The sequence below is a fragment of the Carassius gibelio genome, chromosome B8, assembly GCF_023724105.1.
Source record: "Carassius gibelio isolate Cgi1373 ecotype wild population from Czech Republic chromosome B8, carGib1.2-hapl.c, whole genome shotgun sequence".
Taxonomy (NCBI): Eukaryota; Metazoa; Chordata; class Actinopteri; order Cypriniformes; family Cyprinidae; genus Carassius; species Carassius gibelio.
Window position 1 is genome coordinate 25,787,276 of NC_068403.1, and position 21,204 is coordinate 25,808,479.

Consider the following 21,204-nt stretch of genomic DNA (forward strand, 5'->3'; position numbering starts at 1 on the left):
TTTAAATTGTTTATGGGTTCGAACAATGTAATCAGTAGGCCATATACATCTATAAAAACCATATGCAAACAATGGAGAGTGTCTCATTATAAACACTGATAAAGATCTGCACAATGAATGGAGTTACATAAAAGCCAATGAATGGGTTTTAAATGAATAGTCAGGGGAGAATCAGATTGTGTTGACATATGCATGTCAAATGTACTGGTGTGGTTAATTAGGGGTCTGATGTGAATGCAGCTGTCTTTGAGGGCCAGCTGGGATTGGGTCTTTTGTTTCTGCACTGTGGAAAATGAAGGGATGTTGAAAAGAAAGAGGAAGTGATAGAGTTGAAAAGATGGGAGCTTTCTTTTGGCATGCCGACTGTGGATTAGCATTCTTCCGCTGCTTAAGCCACATCTCTCCCGCTCCCACTTATTCATTCTCTCATTTTACTCTTTCCTGTCGGAATGGCCACTTGTCCACAGTGTTCCTGGTTCAAAACAAGCTAAGCTTTATGGACGGCATGTTGTAGTGCCACAGTTTGTAAAAACACGCAAAAATAGCATTTGCACTAATGTATATACAAAAGAAGCCTATGGACAAGGCATTTAGGAGACATCAAGAAGCCTAAATGTAAAGCTTGTAATTTTGTTAAAGTTCTTACATTAATTATTTCATACAAAACTGTGTTATTTGAGCTGAAAAGTTGTCTCAGTTAAACTTTTATATATAAATACACTAAATGTTTATTCTGGATGTGATTAATTTTTTGACACCCCTACTTAAAATTCAATAAAATATCTGAAAACATAAAATGTGCTGTATCAGTCTATCATAGTCTATCACAGATTTTAATCTTTAGGTGTTAAAATGTAATTAATTGAAAGCTGAATTTTCAGCATCATTACTTCAGTCTTCAGTGTCACATGATCCTTCAGAATTCAGTGTAATATACCGATTTGCTGTTTAAGTAACATTTTCTATTATCAGTGTTGAAAACAAAAAGTTCAAGGATAGCATTTATTTGAAATAAATATCAGCAAGTACATTAATCTGTCCTTGCTGAATCTAAGTGTTAATTTAAATTTTTTTAATTTAAATCCAAAATAAGTGCAACCAAAGTGCTAATTTTTCCTCTACCCCATACACACGTTTAGCAGGCCAACTGCTGACATCCTACAAATGCGAATACAAACAAGTACACTCACACACACTGCACTGCCAACATCAAAATCAAGCTTTACCTTTCTTTTCTCCCAATAAACCAATAAAACACATAAAATAAATTAAAAGTTGACTTCCAAAAACCATGCACTAATTGCAAAAAAGAAATATAAACATCTACATAAAAAAACAGAAGCTCTCCCAATTAAAAAGCAAGTACAGCCACAAAATGTGGCATGAACACGCACTCACACACAATACTGATCTAGCACTGCAACCTCATTGTGACCCTATCATGCCACATTTAGCACATAACATTTCATTTTTTTTGTTAAGTATAATTAATAATTTCATACAATTTCTTATTATAGGGACTGTTACATTTTCACTTTTCAGAGTTTTAAAGGTTCTGTCATTTACTCAACCTCATGTCCTTCCAAATCTGTTTGGAAGAAGATATAGTTTACTCAAAAATGAACATTTGCTGTTAATTTACTTCTACCCTGAGGCCATCAAAGATGTAGGTGACTTTTTTTTTTCTTCAGTGTAACATTAAAGATGTTTAGCTGAAACCGTGGCCCTTGGTGATTCATAAAATGCAAGTCAGCTGCTGCTATCACTTTGAGAGTCAAAAAGCATATACAGATAACAAAAAAATAATACTCATGGCTCCTGATAATATACCGAGGTCTCATGAAGTGAAACGATTGGTTTGTGCAAGAAACTGAACATTATCTTGGTTATTGAAGCTCTTGGTTAAAGATATTGTTGTAAATAACAGTTTCTTGCACAGACTAATCGTTTCACTCCGTAAGACCTCAATAGTATATAGTCAGGAGCCATAAGAATTAATTTTGTGTTGCCTGTATATGCTTTTTGACTCCCTAAGTGACAGTAGCCATTGACTTGCATTTCATGAATCAGCAAGGACCATGGTTTCAGCTAAAACTCTTCTTTACTGTTATACTCAAGAAAAAGTCACCTATTTCTTGAACGACCTTAGGCTGAGAAAAAACTAAACAAAAAAAAAAAAACAGCAAATTTTCACTTTTGGGTGAACTATCCTTTTAAAACTTAATTTTCATCATACAGAACAGAGAAGTGTGAACATTCTTCATCACATCTACTTTTGTTTTCCACAGAAGTTTGAAAGTTAAACAGGGTTCGAACATGAGGATGAGTAAATAATGACAAAACTTTTCCTCCATTTTAATAATGACGTGATTTCTAACATTACTAATAATGCTGTAACTTGTAAAGCATCTATAATCATTACGGTTACGATTTTGAAGTTAATCTAATTTAGGCCAACTTTTTGAACAAACGAGTTTCTATAAAGTAGGCAATTAGGCAAACACAAGTGATGTAGTACACAGGCAAATGACCGGTGAGATCAGCTAAAGCCTTATACTAAAGTAAGTCTGGTTGAATTTCAGTTAAGTGAGTCTTGGCGGCTGAACTCTGAGTCAGAATTGGGGTCTGGGGGGCATGGTTATCCTGGAGATCGGGTTCAAGATCGGGATCAATCTCATCATTGCTTGCTGCACTGTAATCGACTTCCTCCAGGAACGCTGGCTCATCCTCTTCCAACACGTATGTGGTGGGACTGCAGGAAACACACACACACACACACACACACACACACGGGCTGTCAGTTAATATATGTCAGATAAGTATATAAGAAGTGAGATCATATCTTCAGACAGAAACTATATATTCCCATACAGTAAATCACAATTTGTCTACCTCATTTCCTTTAACACTACTTTAATACTCAGTCGTGTGAGAATTTTATCTCTCCTGCAAGTGATGTTTAGAAGACAAAACTTAATGCCTTAATTTTAGGGTGTTACTGTTAATAAGGCGTTCTGGGTAATTGCTAGGTGTTTTTGTTTCAGTCGCCGTGTTCTCACACCTTCAGACTAAAAGAGAAATCACAAAAGCATTAGTTTTAAATGAACCTAACCTGTCAAGTGTAAACATGCCCCAAGCTTTGCTCGGATGCGAGCAAGTGAAATTTGAAATTTGCCAATTTCAGTTTTTTTGGGCTTCAAAATCTTGACCCCCATTCACTGCCATTAAAAAAGCTTGGAAGAGCCAGGACATTTTTTATGACTCAGATTGTATTTGTCTGGAAGGACAAAGTCATATACGCCTAAAATTCCTTGAGTGTAAGTAAATCATGGAGTAAATTTCATTTTTGGGTGAACTATCCCTTTAATATGTTTATGGCATGTTGCATTTTCGGCAACATATTTTTATTTCTTAAACAAACATGTGCCAATGTCAAGATTCACTGGGCCTAAATTTGGAGAGATTGGCCAATACAGAGTCCCAAACCTAACCCCATTGAAAGTCTTTGTGATGTGCTGTAGTTGACTTTAAACTGCCTGCCCAAAAAAGTTGCAGACTCTAATATTGCATTGGACTGTCTTTAGCTTTAATAACATTATGCTTTCATTGGGGGATTGTTTTGACAACATTATGCAACATCACAACATTTATTTCCATTAAGAGCTGCATTAATTTTTGGCCGAGATCTTGTATTGATAAAAAAGGGAGAGTTAAACCACTCTGTAAAGTCGGCTTCAGACTTTCAGTGGGGTTAAGCTCAGGACTCTACTGTGGTGGCTAAATTATATGTGAAAATGATTCCCCAAGACCAGGCCCAAAAATAACTGTGCCCACGCCTTTGCATCACCAATTCTTCACTGCATGTCTTTAGTAAATCCTGACAGTGCTATTTTTACGCCAAACGACAGTTCGCACTGACGCAAGCTGCTAGTAAATCTGGCTCCTGGTTGTTTCCCTATAATATTCTTCCCTTTAGAAAATAACTCAGAACCCCCATTCAATGTACAGTCATGGCCAAAAGTTTTGGCAGTAATTTTAACTGGTGTTAATGGCCTGGTGTCAAGAAGGACAGCTAAAAAGAAGCCACTTCTCTCCAAGAAAAACATCAAGGATAAACTGAAATTCAGCAGGAAGTGCAAGGATTGGCTGACTGTTTGAGACATCTGGAAATTGGTTGTTTGGAGAAGAAAAGGTGAATGCTTCCATGAGTCCTGTGTTGTGTCAACAGTGAAGGATCCTGAGACCATCCATGTGTGGGGTTGCTTTTCAACCAAAGGAGTGCGCTCTCTCATAATTCTGCCTAAATACTCTGCCTTTAATAATGAATGGTATCAAAACGTCCTGCAAGAGCGACTTCTTCCAACAATCCATGAGCAACCATGTCACAAGCAAGAGTGATAAAGAAGATCATAACACTGACATTTTGGATCCGTGGCCAGGCAGCTCCCTAGATCTCAATCCCATAGAGAATCTGTGGTCAGTCCTCAAAAAGGCGAGTGGACAAGCAGAAGCCCACAAATTGTAATCAACTTCGAGAACTAGTAAGGCAAGAATGGATCGCCGTCAGTCAGGATTTGTCCCAGAAGCTAATATCCAGCATGCCAGAGCGTGAGAAAAATAATCTACAAGTACAGAAGCAGCAAACTTTGCTAAACTTTTGGCCGTGACTGTAAGTCTATGGGATTCCCCATCTCTCAAGCTGCACAATCTGAGTCATCATTCATGCCCTTAGCACAAACGATGCGGGACGAGTTCCGAGCCACAGTTGAATACTTTAGGCTAAAGGGTTGTTCAAATCTCTAACCCTAATTTTGAGCTATAATAAATGGCCGGTCAATACAACAAAACCAACAAACGACTCCTGCAGGTTAGCGGTCGAAAACCTCATGTGGCGGCAGAGGACGCATTTCTTTGCATGCCTCTCTCTCTCGGTGTCTCTCTCTCCTAACGCAATAACCGTACTGAGAGTGATGATGGTTTTATGGCTCTCTTGTTAAGCAGTTAAATGGTTTAATGTGTGGTCTGGTGGTTTGGCTGGTTTTAGTGGGTTTTTAATGGTTTTAATGGTGTGAGGGGGAAGAAACTGGATCCGAGCGAGACGGGCCGAGGGGAGGGGGGACAGACTCAAAGTGGATTAGCGGGCGTTTTGATCAGGTGATTAGATGACTATAATGAGCAGAGTGCTTCTCTCTTCACTCAAGTGCACTGAGCCCCATGTGACCCACGTCTCCTCAAGTGGTGCCGGCCATTAGAAGAGGCTTGCAAGATCGTGTGTGTGTGTGTGTGTGTTATCCATTACAGAAATACACAAGCCGGGAGGGGCCGAAGTACGTTCCCAAGAACCTTCTAGACTCTAGAAGCTTCTGACATCATGGACATCATGGCTATTATTGTTCTGAACATTGTGGGCTCCGAGCTGCCTAATGTTGTATTGAAATTGGATACGGCAGCTGTTGTGCTGGTTCATGCGGCAGCAGAATAACAGGACGTCCTGGGCTGGATGCGGTCACTGTACTGGTGCGTGAGCGTTTACCTGGTGATGTTGGGGATGCTGCGGGGGTCTATCAGGTCGTTCTCCGTGTCCAGCAGATGGGAGTTGTGGTGGTGGAGCTCTAAGGGGGACGTGAAGCGTCTTAGACTAAGCAAAGACGAACTAAGCTGAGCACCCATTTATTTTCTAGTTCACTTGTACCAATCTGGAGCCCCTGCAAACACACACACACAGAGGACATGTGATTTTGTGTCCCAATTCACTCAGTATAGGGTCTCTGAGTGTATATTGTCTGGATGTGGGACATGATGAAATAAAAGAGTTTATTAAATCATATTAAATACTATCATTAGAGGAATTAATTAAATGTACATTTCAGCTCCACTATAAATACAGTATAATATGTACAATTCATAACTTTTTTCATTTGTAACATTTCATTAATTTGATAAATATGGTAACACTTAATTTTAATGACCAATTGTCACTATTAACTAGTTGCCTATTAGCATGCATATTACTAACATTTTATTTATTTGTTTGTTTTTCTAGAGGTCTTAAATGCAGAAATGTGGAGATTGTGACATTCTGAAAGATTAATTCTTCTGATTATTTGAGCTATAAAGTTGCTTTTGTCAATTTTACAGTATTGTCATTTGGGTAAAAATCTGTAATAAATAATTCTTAATGAAGGACAGCACAATAAGCACAATTTTAGTGACATGATATATATATATATATATATATGCAGGTGCTGGTCATGTAATTATAATATCATCAAAAAGTTGATTTATTTCACTAATTCTATTCAAAAAGTGAAACTTCTACTTTTTGAAAAATCTACTTTTTGATGACATTCTAATTATATGACCAGCACCTGTATATATTTGGTAATTGGGGAAACCATACACAAAACTAAAACTTACATTAATACTATTAATTTAATTTTGTTTATATATATATATATATATATAAATAAAAACTAAAGAGAAACTAAAAGCATAACCAAAAATAAACCAAAATAAATAATCTTTTCCTGTAGCCTAGAAGCCGTCTTCACATAATGGACTAATCTGATCTGTCTGTGAAACTAACTAAAACAGTCTGTGTGCTAATCGGCTGATCTCTGATGCATATTGCACACTAAACTGGAAAATAGTTTCTCAATCTGCTGAAATCTGTGATTGGCAGGCTGTACACAACTTCCTCAAGTAAGGGCACACAGGGTCTGCTCGGAAGCACTGGGTCGATTCACAGAGAGCACTGATCTCTGGATCTGCCAAAGTTTGTCAATCTTTGAAAGAGTTTTGTTTGAGGCTCTTAGTAGCAAGTAAACGAGACACCCACAAGCTGCTTGTTTTGTGTCTGGGAAGTAAACAGCACTTACTGTATTGCTTTTGGATTCTGATGGCAATAGTTAACCGTTTCCAAAATATTCTGGTGATATCTGTTTAAGCTGCTCACAGGGAATGCTGAGAATTGCTTTTTTTTTATTTTGTTATTATTATTTATTAACTATTATTTTAACCTGCTGCTAAATGACATGTAAAAACAAATAGCAACAGGTCAGTCTGGTGGTCTCTTCCAGTTTAAAGTGGGCAAACTGTAAATACTAAAGGTTACATGCTGTTTCAGATTCAGACATGTAGTGGCCACTTATTATTATTTTTTTTAATGGGACAGTACATTAGCTTAGCATCTAGCTATTGTAAATGTAAAGTTTGTGACTGTTATATTCATATACTGGGCAGAAAGAAGCTTCAGTCATGTTCCTTGAGTCCCGGATCGTTCACTCATGGACTGGAGCACCATCTGCTGTCCTCCTTCAGCATGAAAGCCTGTCATTTTATATTCAGCCTTTTTTGAACATCATTTGTGATCCTGAATATATAAGGGTCATAAGGGTCAATTTTTCGAAATTTAGATTTATATATCATCATCATAAATAAGCTTTCCATTGATGTAAGGTTTATTAGGATCTCACAATATTTACCGAAATACTACTATTTGAAAAACTGGAATCTGAGGGTGCAAAAAAATCTTAATATTAGGACAACTGTGTTTAAAGTTGTCCAAAACAAGTTCTAGCAATGTATATTACTAATCAAAAATTAAGTTTTGATACATTTACAGTAGGAAGTTAACAATATCTTTATGGAACATGATCTTTACTTAATATCCTAATGATTTTTGGCAAAACAAAAATCTATAATTTTGACCTACACAATGTATTTTTTGGCTATTGCTACAAATATACCCCAGCAACATAAGTCTAGTTTTGTGTTCCAGGGTCACATTTTATTATAGAAACAATCAGTGGTTATATCACTTTTGATAATATTAATGACATCTGTTCAGTGCTTGTTTATCAGTGGATTCTGTTGATGTCCAAAAAACATTAAATAATCAACTTTCAAACTCTGGAAGCAGAAAGGGAACTTAATTTTAAGAACACCATAGAGTCCTGTGTCAATTTTTATTAGAATTAAAATGCAATAAAATCTTTGATCACTGCATAATCCCTTATTTTATTTCAGTATTTCGACAGCTTTAATGTGAAGTAGGTGTGGTCAAACTTTTTCCATCATTTCTCTGATATAAGGCACACTAAGCTGATTTTAAAACAGGCAATGTGTGGAATTATTTTCAGTTTATGAAGTCCAGTGATGAAGATAAAGCTGTTTTTACTTGGAGGACTGCAGAAAGTCATACAGCATTGTTCTTATTCTCCACATTTCCAAAGGTGCGTTGCATGGTTAAAACCATCATTTGAAATGGTTTTCTTTTTTTTTTTTTGGCCTGTTTCCACAGCATTTGCATGTGGTTACAATGAGTTCTGTTTTGAAAGTGTGTTGTCTCTTTGCTAGGTGTTCCCACACTCTGTGAGAAATTAATTTCAATGACATTTCAATGACACAAATCAAAGCCGAATTTTGAATTTGGTTAAAAGTAATCTTGTGTCATTAGAAGCTAATAATGAAACATTAAGTACTGGCCAAGTTGTCTTAGCTGATTCGTGGCCTAAGAATAACCCCTCCCTTGTTTTTTTTTGTTTGTTTTTTTTGGACATTTGTACTTGCCCTGCCTATATTTTCAAGGTACATTTTTATAATATAATATAATATAAAATGTGACCCTGGAGCACAAAGTCGCGGGGGTATATTTGTAGTAATAGCTAAAAATACATTGTATGGGTCAAAATTATATATTTTTCTTTTATGCCAAAAATCATTAGGATATTAAGTAAACATGTTCCATGAAGTAAATTTCCTACTGTAAATATATCAAAACTTAATTTTTGGACATCTTCGAAGGCGATTTTCTCAGTACTTTTTTGCATCCTCAGCTTCCAGATTTTCAGTTGTACAGTATCATGGCCAATTATTGTCCGATCCTTATAAACCTTACATCAATGGAAAGCTTGTCTATTCAGCTTTTAAATGATGTATGGATCTAAAATGTATAAAAGATGTATAAAATAAAAAAAATACACTTAAGACTGCTTTTGTCCAGTGTCACAAATAATGTAATATAATATAAAAATATTTATGTAGTTACTCATTCATTCTTTTTGGCAATTTTGTACATACATTTTTCATTATTTTTATATAAAATATTTAATAGTAAAAAAAATAATTCTTACAATTACATTTTATTGTTTCCTAAAACACTAATTTTTGATAAGAATTATTTTTTTCCAGCTAAGTCTAATTGATGCCTCAAACCTGCTACGAAAATTAATTCTACTAGTTATGCATTAAAATCAAAAGAATTCACAATAATGTCACAGAAAACCACATTTTTATGTTCGCAGGGTATCAAGATACATGTATATTATCAATAAATCAATAAACTTAAATGTAAGTCACATGAAAGACTTGCACTGCCCTAACCTTAACCTGACCTGAAACTCACCGACACTAACCCTTGACTTAGAGCGATCAACTACAAAACTGCAGCTGGACAGATTGAACACTGCAGCCATCTGAGACAGCAGCTTTGGCAGAGTAAAAAAAAAAAAAAAAGCAACACTTGCATTGATAACAAGCCTTCACAAGCATTCAGGTTGCGACTGCCAAAATTGACTACACTGAAGCATCTTTTGTGTTAAGCACAAGCATGGATGGACTGAAAAGGATATTTGTATATTGTAAATGTAAGATGATTTCTAGAAAAAAAAAGTCTTTAGAATGGTAGCATATAAAAGCATCAGATGTGTTACCCTGAACAACGATGACTGCAGAGTATAAGCAAAGAAGATCGCAAATATGTTATTACAGTGTGTGAAGAATGATTGTCCTTTCCATTATCAGTAACACTGTGTGATAACTTTCATTTACACTATTAACAAACAATACCACATTATCAATAGTTTTTTTATGCAAACCCTTATCATTGCATGAAACAGTATGCCTATGAATAAAATTAATTGCACATCAATTTGGGCTGAGAAATAAATGAAATAAAATTTAAGCAACTGCATGCAATGTGACCTAGCGCACAGGTACGGGTCAGGGTAGAATGCATTAAATGCATAAAAATTTTGACACGCTATTTTTCCCATGATTAACTTCAATACATTAAATTGACAATAGGGATGCACCGATAGGATTTTTTGGGGGCCGATACCGATTAAAAAAAAAAAAAACACTTATTGGCCGATACCGATATGTGTCACTTCCTCTCTTATTTGAAATTTTGCCATCAATATGGTAGTTTTTTGATCATGTTTTAAATCAGCAAAGTTCAAAAACACCTGCATTTAAATTGTACTAGCAGTGTTATTGCTGCATCATCAAATAATATTTTTTGAACATGGATTGGATCCATTTAACATTCAGCAGGCCTACATAAATACAACAGAACAAAGATACATATTAGATAATCAGTCCTTTTAAGGTAGGTTTAACAGTTTTCAGGTACATAAATAAAGTAAACAAATGTAAAATAACACTTCACCTGTATAAATTAAATACAAATTAATCCTTTATTGTAATAGGCTTCATGAACATCACTTCTCTTCAGTGGAGACTCTGAAAAACAAGATTCTCTGGTCTGATTAACCGTGAACAGTAGACCATTCACACAGCTACAATGGAGGGACTGAGAGCTCTAGGACGAAATCTAAAATATCTTAAACAGTGTTCCAAAGATAAACTTACGGGTTTGAAACAACATGAGGGTAAGGTATTATTGACATAATTTTGCTATTTGGGTGAACTAACCCTTTAATGAAAACACAGTCAAGAGCATTCAGAAACTGGGCAGAAGGTTTACCTTCCAACAGGACAATGACCATAAGCACAAAACAAGAGTCAGTTATAGACAACTCTGTGAATGTCCTTGAGTGGCCCAGCCAGAGCTTGGCCTTGAACCCAGTCAAATATTTCTGGAGAAACGCAGAAATTTGTGTCTGCCCCCATCAATCCTGACAGAGGTTGAGAGGTGAAGAGGCGAGGAGAAGAACATCAGATAATTGCCAAATGATGATATGATCACATCATATCCAAAACTATTTGAGGCTGTAATTGGTGCCAAAGGTGCTTCAACAAAGTAGTGAGCAAAGGCTGTGAATACTTAAGTGTTAATGAAAGTGGATGCATGTGAGCCTGCATGAAGATTCATGTGAGAGTGTTTATATGGTGTGTGAGCTTTCATGTTCATGAAAGTCAATGCATATGAGAGTGTTAGCAAGAGTGCAAGAGAATGCATGTATTTAAGATTGCGTGTTAAGATGCTATACTGCTGTGGCTGGATGCTTATCAGTGATATTCTAGTGTGTTACATACTGAACTGGCTGATGTGATCATTGCTGGATGATCCTGGCATGGCTGTGATGGTGAGCAGGGGACAGCTGTTTCCTCCCAGAGTTTCTCACAGATCATCCTGTCTGTAGTAGATCTGAGCTGTGCGCAAAGCACTCAACTTCTGCAGATGCATCTGAACAAAGGAGGAACATCAGCACAAAAGAAAAAAAAATACAGTAGTTTGTAACAAAATATACTAAAAAGATTATACCATATGGCCACTGATGGTATACATTTTCTGCTGGATTTCTGATGTATGCTCAAATGCATGCTTACATACAGTTGTGCACAAAACCACTATAGTCTACAACTCTAAAAGAACTGGTGAATATTAAGGTAAAAATTGCTACAAAACGCATTATGATTTATGGGCTTCTATGTATGACTGTCCATCACATTAACCAATTTAGGGAGGGTACATCTGTATAGTCCCTTCAACACTTAGCAAGTGTATGGGTAATGGTAAGCAAAGTAGCAAACGTCATCTTTATGCTGAAAGGTTACAGTGAAGGACAAGGTGAAGTACGATTTCCCCTTTTGACCGCCGGCTGCAATTGAGCTTCGTGAGAAATGATTTATGTGGTAGATAAGAATAGAGGTCAACTTCAATTCTTTAAAATCATAACTGTATTTCGAAGGCAATATAACCATTAATGATAATGTGTAATCATGAACATGGAAAGGATGGTCTTTACTTGCAGTAACAGATGTCTGATCCTGTTCTAACCCATTGATGGCATCCTGTACTGAGTACATCTGTGTTTGTGTACTTGAGTAGAGTACATTTCTGAACTAATGCTTGAAATGACCCACCATAACTGAATTGGCTGTTGGACTTCTCGCACTTGATTATGTTGAATCGATTACAAACTCCAGGACGCATATCGCCCACCTCGAAATAAAATCACTGGAGGTAGTGATTACTATTGATATCTGAATTCTAGATCAAGTCATACTCAAACCTGCCAATAGAAACAAGCAATACACAGAAAAAAAAGAAACGGCTTCTTTATTTTATATAAAGCACATTTATGAAATAAAAAGGGCTTATAAGTTAATGCTGCACATACTTTCTGACTTGTTTTGCTTTCTGTTGGTTTCCAGACTCAAACTTTGAGTTGAACTTGAGAGACTCCCCGTTGTCAAATGCTGGACAACTGAAAAAACATTTTTACATTGAAAATTCAAGCATTTAAAATATCTCGAGACAAGAGCCTGGGTGTGTATGAAACAATATATATATATACACAAACACACACACTCACCAGCCACTTTATTAGGTAAACCTGTTCAATTGCTTGGTAACACAATTTGCTAATCAGCCAATCACATGGCAGCAAGTTCAAACCGAGCATCAGAATGAGAAAGAAAGGGGATTTAAGTGACTTTGAACGTGGAATGGTTGTTGGTGCCAGACGGACTGGTCTGAGTATTTCAAAAACTGCTGATCTACTGGGATTTTCATGCGCAACCATCTCTAGGGTTTATAGAGAATGGTCTGAAAAAGAGAAAATATCCAGTGACCGTCAGTTGTGTGGACGAAAAAGACTTGTTGATGTCAGAGGAGAATGGGCAGACTGGCTAGAGATGATAGAAAGGCAACAGTTATTCAAATTACTTGTTACAACCAAGGTATGAAGAACACCACCTCTGAACGCACAACACGTCGAACCTTGAAGCAGATGAGCTACAGCAGCAGAAGACCACACCGGGTGCCGCTCCTGTCAGATAAGAACACACAGGCTCACCAAAATTGGACAATAGAAGACTGGACAAACGTTGCCTGTACAATACTCAATGCCACAATAAAAAAATAACACATTGTAAATGTCACACCCAGGGGCGGCTATGCTTTGACTAAGCCACACCCCTTCTCAACTTCCACCTCGAGGAGGTCCCCAAAGCCAACCCAATGGCCAAAACAACACGAGAACAAGTAAGTGATAAAACAATCTTTATTTAAATATTTAAAAATAGCTTGGGGAATGGGGAAAGGGCAATTAAAACTAAACTCTGACTCGGTCCTCCAGATGGGCTATGGCCGGGAAGAGGTCAGGGAGCAAGGGGGCCACGGGGATCCGGGGCGTGGGGCTCGGGGCCAGGCCAGAGTCTTAGGTATCCGTAGCGCCCTCCTTCTTCCTCCTCTTCGCTGAATACAACTCACGGTAAGTACTGGTTCACACAGTTCGTTCTCGGGGTGCTCACTCTCTTTCTCTTCCTCCACAGGCAACGGCTGGGACGCAAAGGCACAGCTAATTCGGCTTGGTTTTGCTCTCACCTCTTCACTGATTTCAGCTCACAGTAAGTACTGGTTCACACAGTTCGTTCCTTGGGTGCTCACTCGCTTTCTCTTTCTCCACAGGCAGCAGCGTAAGTACAGGTTTCCTCTGTCTCTCCTCGTGTTACCCACTCTCTCTCCTTTTTTTTCTCTCCACAGGTATCAACTTGGGCACAATAGCACAGTTAGTTTGCTTTGAATGGCTCTCACCTCTGGGCTGGACACAGCGTACTGTAAGTACAGGTTTCGCTCTATTTCTCCTCGCGTTATCCACTCTCTCTCCTCCTCTCTACAGGTATCAACTTGGACACAAAACACAGTTACTCTGCTTTGGATGGCTTTCACCTCTGGGCTGGACACAACGTACTGTAAGTACAGGGTTCGCTCTATTCCTCCTCGTGTTATTCACTCTCTCTCTCCTTTTCTCTCCACAGGTATCAACTTGGGCACAATAGCACAGTTAGTTTGCTTTGAATGACTCTCACCTCTGGGCTGAACACAGCGTACTGTAAGTACAGGTTTCCTCTGTTTCTCCTTGTGTTACTCACTCTCTCTTTCCTTTTCTCTCCACAGGTATCAGATTGGACACAAAGCACAGTTAGTTTGCTTTGAATAGCTCCCCCTTCTGGGCTGAACACAGCGTACTGTAAGTACAGGTTTCCTCTGTTTCTCCTTGTGTTACTCACTCTCTCTTTCCTTTTCTCTCCACAGGTATCAGATTGGACACAAAGCACAGTTAGTTTGCTTTGAATAGCTCCCACCTCTGGGCTGAACACAGCGTACCGTGCTATCTCCGGAGATCTGAAGCACGCTCACAACATATACTGTACTGAACTAGGCTAGAACCAGCAGTCTCCTTGTCCTCCCGCGGCGGAGTGCGTGAAGGCGGGGGTTTATCTGACAGGACACACGGCAATACACAGCAACCCACAGCAATATACAGCACCACGTCAAAATTATAGGTTTTCACAGCACGAAGACTCACCCACCACACTCAGTGTACGAAAAGGACACCCGTCTTCCTTCACTTCGCTTGGTTCGGATCTGGCGATGGAATATGCGGCCTAGCTAGTGATGTCGTCGTTGTGACTACTTCAATAAGTATTCCTTCGGCTCTCCCACCACGCTGTATTAGGGGTAGGGCCGCCCTCCTCCTCCTGGGGAGATCTACACAACGCCAGGTCAATATACAGGACACTTTCGGCTTGCTCTTAGTACTCACATCAATGCCGCTTCCAATCCCCTTTTTCACGTCGTCTCAATTCGCCGTATAATCCGTTCACTTCTCAACCTTTAAGGTTCGCGATGTCTTCACAATCATACAATTCCAGCCTGAGGGAGAGAGAGAGTTAGACAGCCACCAGCAGCGCACCAAGGCGGGCACGACACAGTGCTTCACACACACCAGAAAGAGCTCCCAGACTGTGAAATAACTTGGCCTTAAGTACTGCCTTGTCCAGCGTATCCTCCAATCACCAACCGCTGTCCCTAACTAGGCACAGGTGCATCGAATTCCCTGATTTTCCCTCTTACGGCGCTACCGGAAGTTCCGGTGTTCTGTTTTTCCGGTCCGGGCGGAAACACTTCCGGGCGGAACCAAACTTCCCGAATTTTGGTTCCGCCCCTAAAGATCGTCACCTTGTGACATCCTCCCCCGCCAATCCGTTCTAGTCCCTAGAACGTCCTCGGGCTGTCCACTCACCATAGCGGGCAGGGGGTCGGCCTCGGTTCTCTCGCTGGGATCGTCTCACTGGTGAATCGGGCTCAGCTTGTTCAGGGGCTGCTTCTGGTTCTCTCGGGGCGATCGGGGGTGGTGCCACCACGGGTCTCCCTGGTACCACAGCCCAACCTTCAATCCAGGGGGCCGCTGGTACAGGTTCCGTGGGGACTTCTTCCACGGCTTCAGGGTAGTTAGGGCATGGGCGAATCATGTTCCGGTGCACCACACGGTCGGGGCCTGACTTCCCTTCTGGCCGGATGGTATAGACCGGCTGTCCCGGCCTCTGCTGCCGGCAGACTACATAAGGGGTGGCCTCCCAACGGTCACTCAGTTTCCCCTTCCCCTGCCGCCGATTATCTCTCACCAACACCCTCTCTCCTGGCAGTAGAGGGGCTTCTCTAGCAGTCCGATCATACAACCGCTTACTTTTCTCTCCTGCCGTCTGTATCCTTTTCGACACCTGCTCGTAGGCGAAATGCAAGCGCTGGTGATGGCGCCCCACCCACTCCGTTACACTTGCTTCCTCTTGGTCGGCTGTCACTCCTAGGACCAGGTCAGTAGGCATTCGTATGTGTCTGCCAAACATCAGGTACGTGGGGGCGTAACCCGTAGTACTATGTATACTGTTGTTATAGGCCTGTAGGAGGTTTGGCAATGCACTCACCCAATCGTCCTGCCGTTGTTGGTCCAAGGTCCCCAGCAGCCCCAATAGGGTCTGATTGAATCTCTCGCAGCCGCCGTTCCCCTGAGGATGATACGAAGTGGTGTGAGTTTTCGTGCAACCGTACAACTGGCATAGTTCTCTAATTACCCTGGACTCAAAGTTGGCTCCTTGATCGGAGTGCAGAAACTCCGGGCATCCGAACGTCTGGAAGACGGCCCGCCATAAAACTGTAGCGGTGGTGGTTGCAGTCTGGTCGAGGGTGGGGATAGCCCAAGCGTACTTTGTGAACAAATCCGTTATTACCAAGATGTTCTGGTAGCGATCTCGTGGTCGGCCCAGTGTCAAGAAGTCCATAGCCATGATATGAAGGGGGGCCTTCGCATGGATGGGTACCATTGGCGCTCGGACCTCCCGTCTGGACTTAAACAATATGCATCTCGGGCAAGCTTGAATTAGGGCGTGCACCGATGCCTCTATCCCGGGCCAAAAGAAGAATCTCCTAAGCAGGGACACGGTCCTCTCCTGTCCCTGGTGCCCCAACTGGTTGTGGTACGCCGAAACTAACGCCGTTACCTCATCTGCGGGTACCACGATCTGGCGTACTTCTTCGCCCAACTTCGGGTCACTGACCCTTCTGCACAGAACGCCATCTCTCAGCTCCAGCCTGTCCCATTGCCCCAGCAGCCTCCTCCCAGTATCCGTCTGGGCTAACCTCTCCGCTGGCGTCAGCCGTCGGCCCTGTTCCAGCCATTCTCTTACCAGCCGCACATCTTGATCCCTGGCCTGTCTCTCCCTCCACCGACGGGGATCCCATCCCCAGTTCTCAGGCACGGCCTCTTGTCTGCTGCCTGGTGCCTCTACTGCTCCTACCATATAGCCCTCCTCCGGGCTGGCCCCTCCGGGGCTTTCCGCTTCGGGCAGCCTTGAGAGGACGTCCGCGTTCGTGTGTTCACGCCCTGGTCGGTACTGTAGTTGATAGTCAAAGTTGGCCAGTTGGGCCACCCACCGCTGCTCCACGGCTCCCAGCTTCGCCGTCTGTAAGTGTACTAATGGGTTATTGTCTGTAATGATCGTCACCTTGGCACCCCAGAGGTAGTCTTTAAATTTCTCACTTAGGGCCCACTTCAATGCCAGCAGCTCCAATTTGAAAGAACTATAGTTCGCATCGTTCCTCTCGGCTGGGTGGAGGCTCCGGCTGGCGTACGCGATGACCCTCTCGACTCCGTCCTGCCGTTGAGCCAACACCGCTCCCAGCCCGAGATTGCTGGCATCTGTATACAGAAGGAATGGTTTTGTGAAATCTGCGTATGCCAAGATAGGGGCCTGTAGCAGCTCCTGCTTCAATGTCTGGAACGCCGACTCACAATTTGCATCCCAGTCTACGTTGGGCGACCCCCGGCCCCGGTTACGACCTGTGCCAACCAGCAACTGATTAAGGGGTTTAGCAATTTTTGAAAAGTCCTTTATGAAACGCCTATAGTATCCCACAAATCCTAAAAAGGATCGCACTTGCCTCACTGTCCTCGGGGCCTTCCAGTCTTTCACGGCCGATACCTTTCCAGGATCTACGGACACTCCAGCCGCACTGACCACGTGGCCCAGAAAGTTGACTTCTCTCCGTAGTAAGTGACACTTATCGGGCTGTAGTTTCAATCCGTACTTCTCCATGGCCCGAAAGACTTCCTCGAGGTGCCTCAGGTGTGAATCAAAATCTGGGGAGTAGACAATCACATCATCCAGGTAAACTAATACTGACTCCATTAACTGACCTCCCAAGCACTGCTGCATCAGCCGCTGGAAGGTGGCCGGAGCGTTACAGAGCCCGAAAGGCATCCGGTCCCATTCAAATAGTCCAAACGGGGTTGTAAAGGCAGTCTTCTCCCGGTCTGCTTCGGCCACCTGCACCTGCCAGTAGCCACTGGCCAAATCTAGGGTAGAGTACCATGCCGACTGCGTGAGGCTGGCAAGCGAATCTTCGATCCGCGGCAAAGGGAAAGCGTCTTTCTTAGTCACGAGGTTCAGCTTACGGTAGTCCACGCAGAATCTCCAAGCCCCCGTCTTCTTTTGCACCAGCACTATGGGGGCCGCCCACGGGCTGCTGCTTTCCCTGACAACTCCTTGCTTCAGCATGCCTTGCAGGAGTGTACGTACCTCGGTATACAAAGTGGGCGGAATTGGGCGATACCTCTCCCGGCTGGGCCCTGCATCCCCGGTAGGTATATGATGTTGTACCACCTGGGTGCATCCGTAGTCTTCATCGTGGGTGGCGAACACATGCTGCCATCTCCGAAGGAGGGCCTGTAACTTCTGTGTCTGTGCTTGTTCTAAATCCTCCCCTTGTAATGACTCACCCGCCAGGTGGCTCGGCACACTCCTCTCCATACCACCCCATGGGGTGTCTACTTGTGTCAGGGCCACCTCGATGACAGTGGGGCACACCTGACGAAAACTAATATCCCTCTCTTCCCTTACTTGGTGGGGTGTAACCGTTGTCAGACGGGCTAATCGTTGGTGCCGATGTAGTTGCACCGCGTATGGGTGTACATTCCGTATCCTCACGGGGACTCTCCCCCGCCGGACCGTCGCTAGTCCTCGTGCCACTTCCACTTGTGGACAATCCACATGGGGCTCCACCAGCACCCACTCTTCTGGGCCCGCTCTTCGGGGCGGTACTCGCGCCCACACAACAGCCTCACTTTTTGCGGGGACAGACAAAGCAAAACGACACATCACTCTTCCTACCTCTTCCTGTTCTCTGCGGACTTGGCTCATTTGCACCCTTCGACAGTCAGCTACCACACACTCCCACTTGGGCCTCTCTGCAGGTGGTATCTTCGATACGGGCCTAGCCCGAAATAGCTCTTCCCAGCAATCAGCGAGGACATTCATGCCCAACAGGGCTCGATGTGCACCCAGACAATGGTCTTGCACGATAATCACACCTTTCTGGGGGACCATCACTCCGTGAACCTCTAGGTCCGTCAATCGGTAGCCAATATATGGGATGTCGAGGCCGTTTGCGCCCTTCAGAATAAGCCAGGGGGCCTCCGCCCCTGGTGCCCCTTGTTTCCCAAACACTTCTTCGGATAAACTCTCAGCAAATAACGTCACTTGGGAGCCTGTGTCTACCAGGCATTGAATCTCCTTGCCGCACACTCTCACCTTCGCCACGGGGCTACGCCCAATCATCTGGCTCCTAGAGCCATATCCTCTTCCAGGGTCTTCTCGAGGGGTCCCGGCCACACGACCCACAGTGGCCGGCCGACCTAAAAACCCCCTTCTGACGCCCTGCGGGGCCCACACTGGCGGCTATAGTGACCTGGTTTGCCACAGCGGTTGCAGATGGGTCGCCCTTGCTCGTCCCATTCAAAACGGGGCCGATTAAAGTGGTTCGGGCGCCTGAACGGCTCTCGGCCTCCCTCTGAGTACACTCGGTCTCCAGGCGCCGGCCGTGGTTCCTCCCGCGCCCGTCCTTGGCGCAATTCTCCTACGAGGGCTTTAGACAGTTCAGACATCTGATCGCGGACATCTTTCAAAAGTTCAGCCTTCAGTGCTTGCTTCCAATCAGGGCCTCCGGGTTGTGCTGGTGCTACTTCACTGACGGCCGCACACACTGGGGGACCACTCACCTCAGTCTCATCACCTTCCAGGGCCAGTGCCTCTTTCTTCAGATCTTCGAACGTAAGACCCGGGTCCCTTCGAAACTGGATACGTAGACTCTGTCTCACCGGACCCTCCTTCAGCCCCAGAAGAAACTGGTCCCGCAATAGAGTCTCTCCATCTCCCAACCCGTGGTCCTGACGGGTCTGTAGTCGGGCGAATTGCTCTCGCAACCTCAGGGCGAAAGCTCTAATCGGTTGACGGGGGCCCTGCTTACAATTGAAGAACTGGGAGCGAAGGACAGCTACGGGGGTGTGGTCACCATACTGTTCAGTGAGGAACTGGAACACAGTTTGGGCGTTGGCTCTAACGGCTTCGGGGGCGGCATGCACCTCTCGCCGCGCTTCTCCATCCAGGGAGTTTAACACAAATTGAAGCCGCTGGGCTGCACTAAGGCCCTGTAGGCCGGCCAGGTACTCTAGTTGGGCCTTCCATTCAGACAATCGTACCTCGGATTCTGTCCCCCCATACTTTTGGATCCAGGGGCTCCCCATAAAAACGGGCATAGCACGGGGTTGGGCTGAAGGCCCCACGTCGTCGGTCATTGGACGACCTTGGTTACTCAACTCGAGGTGGAAATCCTGCCGACTGCGCCAAAATCTGTCACACCCAGGGGCGGCTATGCTTTGACTAAGCCACACCCCTTCTCAACTTCCACCTCGAGGAGGTCCCCAAAGCCAACCCAATGGCCAAAACAACACGAGAACAAGTAAGTGATAAAACAATCTTTATTTAAATATTTAAAAATAGCTTGGGGAATGGGGAAAGGGCAATTAAAACTAAACTCTGACTCGGTCCTCCAGATGGGCTATGGCCGGGAAGAGGTCAGGGAGCAAGGGGGCCACGGGGATCCGGGGCGTGGGGCTCGGGGCCAGGCCAGAGTCTTAGGTATCCGTAGCGCCCTCCTTCTTCCTCCTCTTCGCTGAATACAACTCACGGTAAGTACTGGTTCACACAGTTCGTTCTCGGGGTGCTCACTCTCTTTCTCTTCCTCCACAGGCAACGGCTGGGACGCAAAGGCACAGCTAATTCGGCTTGGTTTTGCTCTCACCTCTTCACTGATTTCAGCTCACAGTAAGTACTGGTTCACACAGTTCGTTCCTTGGGTGCTCACTCGCTTTCTCTTTCTCCACAGGCAGCGGCGTAAGTACAGGTTTCCTCTGTCTCTCCTCGTGTTACCCACTCTCTCTCCTTTTTTTTCTCTCCACAGGTATCAACTTGGGCACAATAGCACAGTTAGTTTGCTTTGAATGGCTCTCACCTCTGGGCTGGACACAGCGTACTGTAAGTACAGGTTTCGCTCTATTTCTCCTCGCGTTATCCACTCTCTCTCCTCCTCTCTACAGGTATCAACTTGGACACAAAACACAGTTACTCTGCTTTGGATGGCTTTCACCTCTGGGCTGGACACAACGTACTGTAAGTACAGGGTTCGCTCTATTCCTCCTCGTGTTATTCACTCTCTCTCTCCTTTTCTCTCCACAGGTATCAACTTGGGCACAATAGCACAGTTAGTTTGCTTTGAATGACTCTCACCTCTGGGCTGAACACAGCGTACTGTAAGTACAGGTTTCCTCTGTTTCT

The 21,204-nt window shown here is 43.3% G+C and overlaps 1 long non-coding RNA gene across 1 annotated transcript; it reads left to right on the top strand.

Annotated features, from left to right (window-relative positions):
• The first annotated feature begins 13,257 nt into the window (after positions 1-13,257).
• On the top strand, positions 13,258-21,204 carry LOC127963662 (uncharacterized). The gene is made up of 2 exons (XR_008154873.1): positions 13,258-14,149; positions 20,831-21,204. It is a non-coding gene; the product is annotated as an uncharacterized LOC127963662 (long non-coding RNA).